This window comes from Etheostoma spectabile, chromosome 22 (genome assembly GCF_008692095.1).
Source record: "Etheostoma spectabile isolate EspeVRDwgs_2016 chromosome 22, UIUC_Espe_1.0, whole genome shotgun sequence".
NCBI lineage: Eukaryota > Metazoa > Chordata > Actinopteri > Perciformes > Percidae > Etheostoma > Etheostoma spectabile.
The window spans coordinates 17,682,335-17,682,852 of NC_045754.1; the positions used below are offsets into that span (position 1 = coordinate 17,682,335).

Genomic DNA, 518 nt, shown 5'->3' on the forward strand with positions numbered 1-518 from the left:
CTTTGTTGGAAAATGTTACAAAAAACAGCCTGTGATCAGTCATAATCACAGGAAGTCAGGATGTTCCAAATGTTCTAATAACTCAAACTGCACATAAATATTCCTTAACACACATTATAATCTACATATTGTACTACATATGTCATATTTTTAGCATTGCCATTTAAAACAGCGTACAGTATCTTCATGTCAACAGACTCAACAAAAGGGAAGTCTCTTGGTATGGAATAGAGTGCCACTCCTTCACATTGCACATTAACAAATCTACTTGAGCGTCCCATGATGAGGTTTTTTTCATCAGAAGGATCTCTGACTGAAATTTCAGTACAGTTTTACAGTAAAAGGGTCACATTTGCAGATGTACTGTAACTCACTGGTACAAACTAATATACTGTATTCTTCAGCGTAAAAACGTGTGATTTAAAACCCCAGATTCCCCCCCGAGCCCCAGAATTGAGGTCTCAGGTGATCTGAAGGAGAAGGAGTCTGTCACTATAAGCTGCTCAGCTCCCACTCCC

At 38.8% G+C, this 518-nt stretch overlaps 1 long non-coding RNA gene and 1 pseudogene across 1 annotated transcript in view; one reads left to right on the plus strand and one right to left on the minus strand.

Moving 5' to 3' along the window:
- The window catches only part of LOC116672179 (sialic acid-binding Ig-like lectin 6), a 14,664-nt pseudogene that overhangs the window by 9,010 nt on the left and 5,136 nt on the right, over positions 1-518 (plus strand).
- LOC116672191 (uncharacterized) overlaps positions 1-518 on the minus strand; it is a 2,838-nt gene that overhangs the window by 1,336 nt on the left and 984 nt on the right. The window lies entirely within an intron of this gene.